Genomic DNA, 15,152 nt, shown 5'->3' with positions numbered 1-15,152 from the left:
GCCAGGTTTGAAACCTGCCTAAGGTCAGTCAGCCATCCAGGGATAGTGGCTAGATTCAAACTCAGGCAGCATGGCTTCCCTCTGCTCTGAGGCCTCTCAATAATTCAGTCTTACACTCAAGAAAAAGACCACATGATGAAATTTATTAAACAATTCAAAAAGACTTTGTATAAGTCTTCCTGAAACACTCTGCAAGGTTTTGGGGCTTATGATAAGCATTTCCTTATGACAGCACTTACATTTGAGTCAACTTTACTACTTTGGGCTGATCATAAACACATTTCTCCTCTTTAAAAAGAAATCTTTCTGTAGAAACTTGGCAGATTTCAGTACAGGAACAGTCTATTCTCTACAATTAAATTTATCAACAACTTATTCTGGTTAGTCTGAAAGAGAAGGAGAGAATGAACTACTAAGAGGCCTTTCCTGTACTTTAATATTTCAAAACATGTTTGGTTTGGCCTAATTTGAATCTTGTGGACAACTAGACCAGAACTTGATTCAAAAAGAGGAATACTATTTTAAATAGGCTGAATTCTCAAAAGCGACCTCAGAAGGTGATTCAGAGTACCTATTTCTCATAATTTTTAGTTTTATCTCAAATTAAATATTAAAGATGCATAGGGCAAGATTCTCATAAAGCATATATGGCCAAGTATGTGTACTTTTGAACAGCCAACAACCAAGAGACCAAATTAAAATTTTGTTCAAGAGCAATCAAGTATACAAAAGAGGGATATCAAAAGAAAAAAAAAGCCCTTTTTGTCCTTAGCACACCCCACTGTGCCCAGTGACGGAGAAATAAAAAATTCTGTGTTTTAATTTCTTACTAGAATAGAGGTAAGCTAAAGATGAAGTGTCAAGCTGGATTTCCATCTTACCTTGCTTTCCTCCAACAGGTTCAACGACTTCATAACCTTTACGTTAATATTGAATTCACGTTTTTTTTCAAAAGGGAACCTATAGAACTATTTTAAAATAAAAATAGTAAGCCATGCCACAAGGCAACCTGTCTTCTCTTGGTCTATCTCCACACATTCAAATTAGAAATACCTTTTACTTTGCCTTTATTGAATAAAAGTTTAACTTTGATTTGGAGGAAAACCTACCCAATAGCCGTTTTGCACTTTTTGCAGGTCATACAGTCTATCAGATCACATCGCTGACTATGACCACTCACTAAGAAAGCATGCCATTACAGCTCATTTTATAAGCGTTATAATGCCCCGATGGTGGAAGTCTGGCAATACCTAGAAATACAGCAAGGCTGGTGAATAAGGAGTCGAGGGGCGGGGGAAGAGGGAGTGAGGGGAAGGCAGTCGCCACCTCAAATCCACGCCTGACCGGGAACCTCCAGCCCACAACGTGATCCCTGCCCTCCCCAGAGTGGACCGGCTACAACATTTTTCTAGATTCTCCCCCACCCCTCCGCCAACCCAACACGGTACTCACCCTTCTCTGAAGTCGGCACCGGGTCCAGCCCCGAGACGGGTCGGGGTGGCAGCGAGGGAGGGGACGTCTGGGCTGTGGGCGGAGGGTGTCGCTGCGTCACTCGAGTGCAGGACGCTGAGTTCGAGGGGTGGGAGCGGAGAGGGGCAGGAAAATCAAGTCACGGCCGCAAAGGGACAAGGAGAAACGGGGGGAGGGGGGAGAGCCCCTTCCCTAAAATAAACCCACCGGCCCCTGCGACCCCCTTGCCCAAGGGAGGGAAAATAAAATCAGGGGAAATAAAAGACTGACAAATAAATCCCTAAAACGATGAGGAGCGAGGAACAGACTTTAAGTTAAAGGGGGGAGATTGAGCGAGGGCTGGAGGGGAGACAGAAGTGGCTCTAGATCTATCCCATGCCTTTGCAGTCCCCAAGCAGAGGAGGAGGCTGGCTGAGGGGAAGTTGCAGCGGCTCCTGAGGAGGAGGCGGAGGAGGCGGAGGAGGAGGTTACACCGTAACAAGTACAGACAGCCATGGATCAGAGGGGCGCTGCGAGAAGGGGCGGCCGCGGCTGGGCGAGCGGCGGCGGCGGCAGCACCGCCTGCTCGGCTCGCTCAAGACATTTAATTGGATTGATAGGTTGTGCAGTGACTCACAGACTTTACAGAGTCGTACAGCAGTCCCCGCCCAGCTGGACAGGGGAGACGCGGCGGGGACGGGAGGGGAAAGGGGGCCTTGGAAGAGCCGGGAGGGGAGGAGGCGACTGAGAAGGCGAGGCGTTGGGGGGGGGGCGGGGAGCGGAGCGAAGCCACCCAGTGGCGAAGCCTGCCGCTCCGACGGGCGTGGGCGTCGGCCAATGACGGCGGGGCTCGATAGGCGGCTGGCTTCGCCCCTGGCCCAATGAGTCTTCTAAGGACACTGCCGCGAACTGGAGGAGGTGGGGGGGGGAGTGGAGTGGGGGCTGGGGAGAGGTGGGTGGACGTTGAAAAGGGGGGGTGGAGGGAAAGATGAGGCGCCAGAGACCGGCGGAGTCACTCTGCCCTCCTCGCTCCGAAGTGCGCCTTCTGCCAATCCCGGGGCCGCGTGGGGGTGATGGACGCAAGCGTATGACCAATGAGGAGGAGAAGCTGCCGCAGGGAGCCAGAGGGGAAGGAGTGGGCGGGCCAACGCCCTCCCCTCCCTCAGGCGCCCAGGTCCTCCCTCCTGCCCATTTCGGGTCAGTCAAGAAAATAACAGTGAGAGGGCTGGGGCTGTGCGGGGTGGGTGTTGGGGGGGCGGGGGGCGGCGGAGGGGCCGCGCTGCTGGCGGCGTGACAGCGATAGGGACTGGCTGTGCTGCCGACTCCGCGCCGGCAGGAGGAGGCGGCGGCGGAGGCTGGCTCCTTACTCAGCCTGCAGGCTGTTGCTGCTGCTGCTGCTGCTGCTCAGCCTCTGCCTGGTGCTGCCGGGGAGCCCCTGCGGCCAAACCCCACTCTCGAGTGGCAGGCAGATTTGGAGGAATCAGATCAAAACTTTGCCTCAGGTCGGTGCAGTGCCCACTCTTGGAGACAGCTCCGTGTGACGTCCTGTGGGGCTGTGCTCTGGGAGCTGAGGGAGCTGGACGCCAGAGACCGGAGGCTTGGCAATGGCATTTGCCTCCTTGCTTGGCTGTTTTCTGGGGAAGTCAGGGTAGGGTGTGGACAGGTTGAAACAGCTCCTGAATACATACCATTTCTTTACTGAGTTTCTGGAAAAGGCACTTCTTAACCTGGCATGAGTGAAGCCGTATGGGCTTTGTGCGTGTATGTATGTATTAGCTACCTCCAGCCCTCTCTCCCGCACCGCTCCCACTTCTCTGCCCACCGTCCTCACCTTGTACCCTGACAGCAATCCTAGGGAGCACTCACTACTAGATCTTCTCGCGGCTCATTCCCAGGAGCTATGGCTTTTTCTCAATTTCTTGCCTACTGTCTCGTAATCATTTTACAGACCTTAACACTTTCCAGGCACTTGTACTTGAAAGGAACTGTAATCACTAATAAACCTGAACAGAGATGCCCACAAAAGCATATACACTGGCAAAAATCCACCTTCTTTCCCACAAGGTGCATTTCTGCACGTTATTTGAAATTTACGACAATTGCTTCCTACCAAGAAACCAAGGAAAGACAAATCACATATCACATCCCTACCAAAAAAGATTTTCAAAACCACTTAGAATACCCAAAGTCCATTTTCCATAGACAAGTCAACCAGAGAGACCTAGGGTTGATTTACGGTCTTGAAGTGAGCAAGATCATTTTCCCCCCCATAATTATCAGATTAAAACCTACAGTGGTCTGGAATTCAGAGGAGAGATAATAAGTGAACAATAAGCCTTCAGGCTTATTCCAGTCATATTGGGGCTTTCCTTGATTATTGTCATTTTAAGGTATGGATCCTTCCCCTAAACTGTAATTGTGACACTCAGCCTGACACCACTTACCTCTTCTCTTTCTGATTTTAGCACTACTCCATGATTTCAGCCTGTATCCTAAGCCCACCTAAGAAAATGAACCCGGCTGCAGACTTCTCATAGTGTCCAGATGTGTACCCATTGCCCCTCAGCGTTTTGAAACTTCTTTGGAGTTTGGCAGTGCAAGGAGGCCAGCATCCTCATCCCAGGACATAGTCGTCTGCAGGAGGTGGGCCATGTTCCCTTAGCCAGGTCACCCTGTGATGATTGAAACACACTAAATCCCTCATGTGAGAAAAATCAGCTCTGTTTCTAGTGTGGGCTATTTTACTGCATTTAAGAATGTGCTAATGATACTTTTTAGAAAGCCTGTTTCTTATTTCTTTCACTGTGAGGTCATTTTATGGCTCAGGTGAATATCATTGGTCGGAGTGTTATCTTACATACTGTGGATGGTACTGAAAACACAGAAAGAGATTTTGAGTCTAGACATACACTAGTGTCTTTCAGAGGATCTCCAAATAGCTAGGGTTAGCATCCTGTGGCAGAAGTTGCTCCCTTGTCAGTTGTTATTGGCATGTCTCCAGTCCCCACCATGTGTCATTTTCTAATTCTGTGCTCACCCTATTCCAGTATTTCTTAAATGGTTGTCTAAGGCCAACCTAGATTCCTGAGTCTGCTCTCAGATCTATTGACTCATTATCTCTGTAGTCTGGTCCTGGACGTCTGTTTTTTTAGCAAATACCCCTGGTGACTTGAATAAATATTAAAATATCAAATGTTTCATTTGAAAACCCCTGTTTACTCCTTCCTTTTGAAAATTTAAAAACCCTTATTTATTTCTTCCTTTCTTCTTTTTCCCTTTCTCACACATATCTATTTCCTTTCTTCCACATATATTCCTTTCTCCTATATATTTTCTTTCTCTCATTTTTGTGATCACTTCCCTTTCTACATTTCTTGTGCACAGGACTGTCTTATACACTGGCAGGGTGATCCCTAAAAAAAAAGATGAAGTTGGCAAATGGGCTTTCATAAATACCATAGGCATACCTTATAACTACAACACTTAAAATATGGGGAAGTCAAATAAATGTATAAGCTTAAAAATATCATTGTAATTGATGTTATGTATAAATCTACAATATGTGTGAAACTTACTAGTTTATGATTTCAAAGTATACAAAGACAGAATTTTTTATATGTGGGAGTCACATTTCAAAATGCAAATTTCAATATACAAATGATATCAATACATTTATATTGTTACTGTCATTTTTTTTCTAAACAGTGGAGTGAGACTAATGATGTGCTAAGAACTATTATGGTTACCAAAAAAAAAAAAGTACTATATGAGATTTTTGTTATCTCATAGAGCTTATATACAACCCACATGGACCGGGAAGCAAAAGCACATCCTTTATTGAAGATAGAGGCTTCAACGCGGGTCTCATTAGCATTCCCAAAGAGAGAGCCCAAACATTAGCTCACAATCCAAATTACAAAACAAATGAAGAAAAAAGCCACCATGACTTAATTGATATTTATAGGACATTCCATCCAAAAACAACAGAATACACTTTCTTCTCAAGTGCTCATGGAACATTCTCCAGGATAGATCATATCCTGGGTCACAAATCAAGCCTCAGTAAATTTTAAAAAATTGAAATTATATCAAGTATCTTTTCCGACCACAACGCTATGAGGCCAGATATCAATTACAGGAAAAAGTTTAAAAAATACAAACACATGGAGGCTAAACAATATGCTACTAAATAACAAAGAGATCACTGAAGAAATCAAAGAGGAAATCAAAAAATACCTAGAAACAAATGACAATGAAAACACGACAACCCAAAACCTATGGGATGCAACAAAAGCAGTTCTAAGAGGGAAGTTTATAGCAATACAATCCTACCTCAAGAAACAAGAAACATCTCAAATAAACAACCTAACCTTACACCTAAAGCAATTAGAGAAAGAAGGACAAAAATCCCCCAAAGTTAGCAGAAGGAAAGAAATCATAAAGATCAGATCAGAAATAAATGAAAAAGAATTGAAGGAAACAATAGCAAAGATCAATAAAACTAAAAGCTGGTTCTTTGAGAAGATAAAATTGATAAACCATTAACCAGACTCATCAAGAAAAAAAGGGAGAAGACTCAAATCAATAGAATTAGAAATGAAAAAGAAGTAACAACTGACACTGCAGAAACACAAAGGATCATGAGAGATTACTACAAGCAACTATATGCCAATAAAATGGACAACCTGGAAGAAATGGACAAATTCTTAGAAAAGCACAACCTTCCGAGACTGAACCAGGAAGAAATAGAAAATATAAACAGACCAATCACAAGCACTGAAATTGAGACTGTGATTAAAAATATTCCAACAAAAAAAAAGCCCAGGACCAGATGGCTTCACAGGCGAATTCTATCAAACATTTAGAGACGAGCTAACACCTATCCTTCTCAAACTCTTCCAAAATATGTCAGAGGGAGGTACACTCCCAAACTCATTCTATGAGGCCACCATCACCCTGATACCAAAACCAGACAAAGATGTCACAAAAAAAGAAAACTACAGGCCAATATCGCTGATGAACATAGATGCAAAAATCCTCAACAAAATACTAGCAAACAGAATCCAACAGCACATTAAAAGGATCATACACCATGATCAAGTGGGGTTTATCCCAGGAATGCAAGGATTCTTCAATATACGCAAATCAATCAATGTGATACACCGTATTAACAAATTGAAGGAGAAAAACAATATGATCATCTCAATAGATGCAGAGAAAGCTTTTGACAAAATTCAACACTCATTTATGTTAAAAACCCTCCAGAAAGTAGGCATAGAGGGAACTTACCTCAACATAATAAAGGCCATATATGACAAACCCACAGCCAACATCGTTCTCATTGGTGAAAAACTGAAACCATTTCCTCTAAGGTCAGAAACAAGACAAGGTTGTCCACACTCACCACTATTATTCAACATAGTTTTGTAAGCTTTAGCCACAGCAATCAGAGAAGAAAAAGAAATAAAAGGAATCCAAATCAGAAAAGAAGAAGTAAAGCTGTCACTGTTTGCAGATGACATGATACTAGAGAATCTTTAGAGAATCCTAAAGATGCTACCAGAAAACTACTAGAGCTAATCAATGAGTTTGGTAAAGTAGCAGGATACAAAGTTAATGCACAGAAATCTCTTGCATTCCTATACACTAATGATGAAAAATCTGAAAGAGAAATTAAGGAAACACTCCCATTTACCACTGCAACAAAAAGAATAAAATACCTATGAATAAACCTACCTAAGGAGACAAAAGACCTGTATGAAGAAAACTATAAGACACCAATGAAAGAAATTAAAGATGATACAAACAGATGGAGAGATATACCATGTTCTTGGATTGGAAGGATCAACATTGTGAAAATGACTCTACTACCCAAAGCAATCTACAGATTCAATGCAATCCCTATCAAACTACCAGTGGCATTTTTCACAGAACTAGAACAAAAAATTTCACAATTTGTATGGAAAGACAAAAGACCCCGAATAGCCAAAGCAATCTTGAGGAAGAAAAATGGAGCTGGAGGAATCAGGCTCCTGGATTTCACATGATACTACAAAGCTACAGTAATCAAGACAGTATGGTACTGGCACAAAAACAGAAATATAGATCAATGGAACAGGATAGAAAGCCCAGAGATAAACCCACGCACATATGATCACCTTATTTTTGATAAAGGAGCAAAAATATACAATGGAGAAAAGACAGCCTCTTCAATAAGTGGTGCTGGGAAAACTGGACAGCTACATGTGAAAGAATGAAATTAGAACACTCCCTAACACCATACACAAAAATAAACTCAAAATGGATTAAAGACCTAAATGTAAGGCCAGACACTATAAAACTCTTAGAGGAAAACATAAGCAGAACACTCTATGACATAAATCACACACAGCAAGATCCTTTTTGACCCACCTCCTAGAGAAATGGAAATTAAAACAAAAATAAACAAATTGGACCTAATGAAACTTAAAAGCTTTTGCACAGCAAAGGAAAACATAAACAATACGAAAAGACAACCCTCAGAATGGGAGAAGATATTTGCAAATGAAGCAACTGACAAAGGATTAATCTCCAAAATTTACAAGCAGCTTATGCAGCTCAATATCAAAAAAAACAAACAACCTAATCCAAAAATGGGCAGAAGACCTAAACAGACATTTCTCCAAAGAAGATATACAGATTGACAACAAACACATGAAAGGATGCTCAACATCACTAATCATTAGAGAAATGCCAATCAAAACTACAATGAGGTCACCTCACACCAGTCAGAATGGCCATCATCAAAAAATCTACAAACAATAAATGCTGGAGAAGGTGTGGAGAAAAGGGAACCCTCTTGCACTGTTGGTGGGAATGTAAATTGATAATAGCCACTATGGAGAACAGTATGGAGGTTCCTTAAAAAGCTAAAAGTAGAACTACCATACGACCCAGCCATCCCACTACTGGGCATATACCCTGAGAAAACCATAATTCAGAAAGAGTCATGTACCACAATGTTCACTGCAGCTCTATTTACAATAGCCAGGACATGGAAGCAACCTAAGTGTCCATCGACAGATGAATGGATAAAGAAGATGTGGCACATATATACAATGGAATATTACTCAGCCATAAAAAGAAACAAAACTGAGTTATTTGTAGTGAGGTGGATGGACCTAGAGTCTGTCATACAGAGTGAAGGAAGTCAGAAAGAGAAAAACAAATACCGTATGCTAACACATATATATGGAATCTAAAAAAAAAAAAAAGGTTCTTAAGAACGTAGGGGCAGGACAGGAATAAAGACACAGACGTAGGGAATGGACTTGAGGACACGGGGAGGGGGAAGGGTAAGCTGGGACGAAGTGAGAGAGTGGCATGGACATATATACACTACCAAATGTAAAATAGATAGCTAGTGGGAAGCAGCTGCATAGCAGAGGGAAATCAGCTCCGTGCTTTGTGACCACCTAGAGGGGTGGGTCAGGGAGGGTGGGAGGGAGATGCAAGAGGGAGGAGATTTGGGAATATATGTTTATGTATAGCTGATTCACTTTGTTATAAAGCAGAAACTAACACACCATTGTAAAGCAATTATACTCCAATAAAGATGTTAAAAAAAAAAAAAAGAAAAAAGAAAAAAGCCACCATGAGCAAGAGGAGGCAGAGAGAAAAAAAGAAAAACAGCAGAATTAGACCCTAAATCTGAAAATGGACAATTCAAAAATAGGCCCATTTCGCTATGAACATAAATGCAAAAATTTCTAAATATTAGCTAACCAAATCCAACATTCTTACTCCAGTGAACTAGGAAAACCCTTGAGATTCATTTCCCTCTCTTTAGAATATACCTGTCTAGCTACCTATCTAGCCATTTATCATGAAAACATAATAAGTAGGGTTTATTCTAGAAATTCAAGTATGATTTAACATCAGAAAACCTATCCAAATAACTCACCTCAAAAAGAATAAGAGAGAAAAATCATTCGAGAATGTGCATCATTATTAATAATAAAAACTTTCAGGAAAGTTAGGAATAATAAGAAATTTACTTAACTTTATGAAGGACCAAAAATGTACAGCAAAATATTATTAATTGATTAACTTTAAACACATTCCATTTAAGTGTTGGATCAAGAGAAGGTTGCCACTGCTGTTTAACATGTTATTGAAAGTCCTGGCTGACAAAATAAGATTTGTAATAAAAGGAAGGAGAAATTAAATAGAAGAATCAGAAGAAAAGAGATAAAATTGGGATTGTTTGCAGTAATATGATCAACCACATAAAACACCTTATAGAAACAATAAGCTATTAGAAATAATAAAAGAATGCAGCAAGGTGACAGAGATGCTTTTCTCCCCTTCTTCCAAAGAACTACTTTTTTTTAATGGGGCACAAGGCCAACCAGAATAAAGACAACATTTGCTAGCCTCCCTTGTAGCTAAGTGTTGTCATGTTCCAGGCAATGGGTTAAAAGCAGAACTGGTACACACATTCCTAAAGGGAGGGAATGTGCCTCATCCTCTTTCCTGCCAACTGAAATGAAGATACAATAGCTGGAGCTTCGGCAGTCATCTTAGACCGTGAGCTGAGTTTGAATATGGAAGCCACACATAGCAGAACAAGAAAGAAGGCACCTGCTATACTAACACCAGCCCTAAAATGTCTACCTCCAAACTTTTGGAACTTCTTGAATAAACATCTATCTCATTCATGCCACTGTTATTTTAGTTTGTGTATGTGTGTGCCTGGTGTTACAGATAGCCAAACCTAATCCTGATACAGCAAGATTCCCAAATTCAAAATCAATTCATGAAAACCAAAAGTATACTTACATACTAGTACTAACAAACTAGAAAATAAGATACTCCTTACAATAGCAACAGAACTCTAAAGTCTTTGGGAATTAACCTAAGAAAAAAATGCACAAAACTTTTATGGGAAAAAATGTTAATGCTATTAACAGACTTCAAAGAAGACCTAAATAGGGGTATATATAATGTTTGTGGATAGGAGTAACATTCTTAAGATATCAATGATCTCTAAATGTATTCATAAACTCAGTGCAAACCATTCAAACTTTTAATGGGATTTGAAGAATCTAAACATTCTCAAACACATATGGAAGATTGAGTTCCATTATAATCTGGTCATTTATGAAAACAAAAATCATAGAGGGGAAATTTACCCTTCCAGATAATGACATATTATAAGTCACAGTAGCAGACATGTAGAACAGTGGGACAGAATAGAGAACTCAGAAACAACACATTTACCTATGAGAACTTGGTATGTGATAATGGTAACATCACAAATCTATGAGAAAATCATGTAGAGATAGTCAACTATTGCTGCAGTAATAATACCATGTAATGAACAACCCAGAAATACCAGTGGCTTATAGCAGCCATTGTTTTTTCTCTCTCACAGGTCTCTACTGATCTCATCTGGTCTGGTCAAGACTTGGCTGGACTCAGCCGAATTCAGCTGGGCTTTGCTCCAGGACACAGGTTAAGTTCAGGTCTTTATCACATGTCTTATTCTGGCAATGACAGGAGCTCAAGAGGTGAAGTCACATCACCCAAACACATTTAACACGTCTGCTGCCATCTCCTAATATTTCATTGACCAAATTAGTCACATGGCCAAGTCTAACAAATTGGTGGAAGGTGCTGCAAAACCACATGGCAAAGAGCATGGGAGTATAATTCTATAGCATGAAGGATTGGGAATAATAATCCAACCTAACACACAAGTTTTGTTTCATAGATAATGTTGGAAAAATTGGTTCACCGTGGAGAAAAGTAAAGCTGCATCCATATCTCATACCATTTGGAAAGGTGAAATTTCAATGAATAAAAAAACCTAAAAGTGAAAGGGAAAACTATAAAGCTAATAGAAATTAAAAACAGAAGAGTAGCTTTGGAATCTTAGGATAGGAAAAGATTTCTTCAATAAGACTCTGAAAGCATAAACTATAAAACCAAAAGAATGATGAACTTGACTATATCAAAATTAAAGTTTCTGGTTAACAAAGAACATCATAGACCAGCTAAGAGAAAACTGATAGACTGAGAGGTGTTTCCAAACTAAGAAGACATTAATGTCTAGAATATAATAGGAATTACTGCAAATCATTGAGAAGAAAAAAACAGGAAACACAATAGAAAAATAGCCAAAGGATATGAACAGGCAAATTTACAGAAGGGAAGCTTGAGAGACTAACAAGTAGATGAAGAGATATATTGTACAACATGGGAATATAGCAAATATTTTATAATAACTATAAATGGAATATAACCTTTAAAAATTGTGAATCACTATATTGTATACCTGTAACTTACATACTATTGTATGCCAACTATACTTCAATTTAAAAAAGTAGATGAAGAGATACACAATCCCACTTATAATCAGATAAATGCATATTAAAGCAACAACACACTTCTTTACATCCATTAAATAGACAAAAATGTGAAAGTTAGGTAACACCAAGTGTTGGCTAGGATGGGAGGAAGCGTGAACCGTCATGCATTGCTTTTGGAAGTTAAGTCCCTGGTATAGCTGTTTTGAAGTTATCTGGAAATATGTAATAAAATGTAGTATGTGTTTTCCTGTGGCCCAGCAGTTCCACTCCTGGGAATACATACCTCTAAGAAACTCTTGCACAAGTCCGTAAAAGGGCACAATCGAGGACAATCATCACAGCAGCACTTGAAGTAGCAGCATATTGTTGGCAGACAGTATATATCACCTGTGCATTACGGAAGGTTAAATAAAATGTAGCAGATATCATGGAATAACATGCAACTATTGGAAGTAATGCACTAAGTGTCCATCTTGCAACATGGATAATTCTTTAAAATGTTTTATAAGTAAAAAACAGTAAGAAACAACAAGATGGTGTAAGCCCCAGGCCTTGGGATGTCTTTCACTAGAAGATGCATCAATGTTTTTCATTTCTGCTCTTAGCTGGGCACTCTGAGGGAAGGATAAGGAAGGTGCTGTTATGACTCACTTTCAACTCAAATATTTCCTCCTAGTTTTCACATGAAGTTGTGGCAGTTTTCATGTAGGCCTTCCCCCCATGCCCCGGAGTGGACTCCTTCTGCAGGCCCCCACGGTTTCTACCACCATGCCATCCCCAATCGCCTCCCTGCTCCCCTATATGTGTTTAATATACATTTATCTGGTTCTAAGTTTCCTTGCCAGGCTGGGTGGGAGGTAAGTGATGGCTCCTGAGGAGTGGCCACAGTCAGAGATATAGAATACACCCTTGCCACTCTGCTACTCACATCTGCCTACTTCCCCATTTCCAAGTCAGGAACACCCAAACATTACTAGATTTTAAAAAGCTTTATTTCAAGACTGATCTAGAAATGTATTTGCATATGTATTTTTTCTGTACCTCCTAGTGTGCTGTCAATGCTAGGAACAACGGTAAGGATGAAACAATAACAGTAACTGTAATATTAGCTTTGTGTCAATAAGCAGTAGACACAAAGGCCTTTTAAAGTTGACTGAGAGGGAGGAGATGGAAAAAGATAATTAGCTGTGGAGATTTAGGTTAGATATCAGAAATAGCTCTCTGAAATCAGGGTTGACAAACAAGTGAAGGAGTTACCAGGTTTGGGCATAGATAGGTAATTTTTTAAAAAAGATTTAGGAGTTTTCTAAACTAAAGACAAGGGCATGAATGCAATGGCTCTTCAAGTTTCTCCCAGCCCTGTCAGGTGACGAATGTCCCCCACGCAGGCATGTTGGAAACACAATTGATTCCCACCAAGGTACACTGAGAATAGCCCCTGCTTGGGTTACACTGCCTTAAAAGCTTGTCTCTGCCCAAAGCTTTCCTTAATGGCTCATTACTAGCATGTGAAATTCTGACACTTAGTAATGGCTACGATTTCATGGCCCTTAAAGTCCAGGAACTTGCCTGAGCCCAGGTAGGGAGCTCCACAGGGCAGCACGTGAGGCCCAGCGGCCCACACCCTTCCCGGTGGACTAAACAACAGCTGCAGGCTTCTAACCTAGCTAGAAGGGACCCAGCTAGCTTTGGGTCCCTGATTTCTGCAGAAGCCAGGATGTGATCCTGAGGAGATGACTCTTCTCGGGATTGAATATCTTAATGACTCCCATTTAGGGTCTGTATAACACTCATCACTGGCTGCCAATATTGGGACATTAATGTTAGCTCGTATGTATTACCTAAACCTAACCGTAAAAGGGCTAATGATTTATCCATCTGTAGTTTCTATAACTCCTAGGAGCTGTGTAATCCAGTCATTCCGTATTTGTGCAACCATTACTGACGGAGTTCTAGGGAGTCTTCGGAGATGAATTTGGAAAAGTAGATTGAACCCAGATTATAGAACCTGAAACGCCTGGTTAGGAGTTTCAATTTGTAGGTTAAGGCAATAGGGAGGCTTTGAAGGTGTTTGAGAACTGCATGATGAAAGAGCATTTTACATTTAAATGAGCAAATATTTATTGAGGAAAAGGACAACTACTAAGTCCCTATTAAAGGAAAGCTCTATGGTTAAGCACAAGAGAAAGAAGGTCCTAGCCTTCAACGAATTTATGGTTGCTAGGTGTTCTTCTGTTTTTTGTTTTTAATATAGGGGGGACAGTATTCTGAGATATTAACAGTGTGGTTTTCCTACATTTTCTCTACCCCAGCCTGTTCCCTCAGGGTATGGACATTGCACAGCAGAGGTTTAGAGAAAAGAGTCTTCTCTTGACTTCCAGGTCTCGAAATGGCCTTTAAGTAGCCACAGCAGAGACAAGAGTTTTAAAGAAAAACCCTGGATTTTCATGAGCTGCAAGGCGACATAAACCATAGATTTGGAACTACAATTTTGGGGGCCCAAAAAAAGTGCTGTTAAAGGTTTTCCCACAGTCTCTCTCTCAACTTTCCTTGCCTTTTTTTTTTTTTTTTATTGTTATTTAATGTTATTCTAAGTAAGCAATAATTGAAAATATTAGCTTGAATTGTATCATTTATTTTTATATTGTGAAATATCAGTTTTAAATTCAACTATAAGAGCATTTAACTTATAAGCAGAATCACTAAAAAGATCTAATTCATATTTCGTAGCTTGTAGGTGCTTATGTATTTCGTTCTTACCAGAACAGTGGAAACGCCGCACAAACTAATTCACTTGTTTTTATTTCACTTCTTGATATGTGCTCACTCCACCAACCCTCTACCTTCAACTTACTGTTGAATAAGGAAGGACTGAAAGGAAAAGGAACTATGGGGTGCCCTAATATTTCCCTTTCCTCCTATGTCTTCATTTTCAGGATATGTGGTTGGCTAATACAGAGAGTATCAAAAGAAACAAAGGCTACGATAAGATTCCTTGGTTGTTCATGTCTTTAGAATACCATTGCCCTTTTTCTACCTTCAAAACAAGTCCTGGTTTGAATGCAAAGCATGACCTCTCAGGGCTGTCAGCGCCCCAACTTACTCAATCAAAGATGAAATACACTTACATCTTGCTGAACTCGAAATCATGTGGGACAACCGGAATTCTGTGCTCATGGGGCAGCAAGAACAGCAGACGTGCAATGCATGCATATGCCCTCTGCTATACTCCACTGTCCTATCGGATTTCACATACAAAACATAGGTTCAAAAATAAAATCAAGACTTTTGAGATAGCATAGCTGCAGAAAGCCCTTCTGAGTGTGGGCCCCTGTGTGACTGCAGAGGTGG

The 15,152-nt window shown here is 40.8% G+C and overlaps 1 protein-coding gene and 1 long non-coding RNA gene across 3 annotated transcripts in view; one reads left to right on the top strand and one right to left on the bottom strand.

Moving 5' to 3' along the window:
• SERTAD2 (SERTA domain containing 2) overlaps nt 1-2,127 on the bottom strand; it is a 114,655-nt gene extending 112,528 nt beyond the window's left edge. Inside the window, exon 1 of one of the 2 annotated variants that reach the window (XM_082358323.1) lies at nt 1,453-2,127. The gene's annotated coding sequence lies outside the window, so the exon portion shown is untranslated. Of the gene's footprint in view, nt 1-881; nt 1,432-1,452 lie in introns of those variants that run through there. The other variant, XM_082358324.1, reaches the window with a different exon arrangement.
• A 315-nt stretch (nt 2,128-2,442) lies between these two features.
• Nucleotides 2,443-15,152, top strand: part of LOC309612143 — a 36,872-nt gene continuing 24,162 nt past the window's right edge. Inside the window, exons 1-3 of the long non-coding RNA XR_014235008.1 lie at nt 2,443-2,646; nt 3,915-4,092; nt 10,865-10,944. This is a non-coding gene — a long non-coding RNA (uncharacterized lncRNA). The remainder of the gene's footprint in view (nt 2,647-3,914; nt 4,093-10,864; nt 10,945-15,152) is intronic.

The sequence above is a fragment of the Balaenoptera borealis genome (genome assembly GCF_965194805.1).
Source record: "Balaenoptera borealis genome assembly, chromosome: 15".
Taxonomy (NCBI): Eukaryota; Metazoa; Chordata; class Mammalia; order Artiodactyla; family Balaenopteridae; genus Balaenoptera; species Balaenoptera borealis.
Note: the sequence above shows the minus strand (reverse complement) of the source record. Positions and strands in the feature narration are given on the sequence as shown.